Source organism: Marmota marmota, unplaced genomic scaffold (assembly GCF_001458135.2).
Source record: "Marmota marmota marmota unplaced genomic scaffold, marMar, whole genome shotgun sequence".
In the NCBI taxonomy this organism is placed as follows: Eukaryota; Metazoa; Chordata; class Mammalia; order Rodentia; family Sciuridae; genus Marmota; species Marmota marmota.
Window position 1 is genome coordinate 799602 of NW_026000026.1, and position 507 is coordinate 800108.

Here is a 507-nt window from a genome sequence, read left to right on the forward strand (position 1 = left end):
GGCGGGGAAAGAGGGCTGCGCGGTCCAGGGTCCAGAAGACTCTGGGGGGCTCTGCAGCGGGGGCCCCCATGCAGCCAACCGGTGCAGCGGGGCTGGCCTCTCCTTGGCCATCCTTCCAACTTCTCACTCTCCATGGGAGCTTCTGGGTTGCTGAAATGGGGAGGGGTCTAACTTCACCAGCCCAAGCCCTGGGCCAGTGCCCCACTGGTGCCAGCCCTCATCCCTGATCCTCACACTGAGCACAGTCTTGGCCTGTCTTTGCACAGCAGCGGGTGCCCCCCTGCACATTCAGAGCCTGGGAGGAGGCCCGCCCAGGACCTGGCTATGCCCCTCTTGTGGGGCCTGGCGCAGGCTGGCGGGGGCTGCCGTGTTCTGAGTGTGGTATTGTGGGAGTTGCTGGGTGTGCAAGTGTGTGTAGGTAGTGAGCAGAGCCTCCAGTGTGAGGGCGCTTGCTCTCCCCTTCCAGCCAAGCCAGGGACAGGAAAGAGCCCCGAGACTCGGCCATTT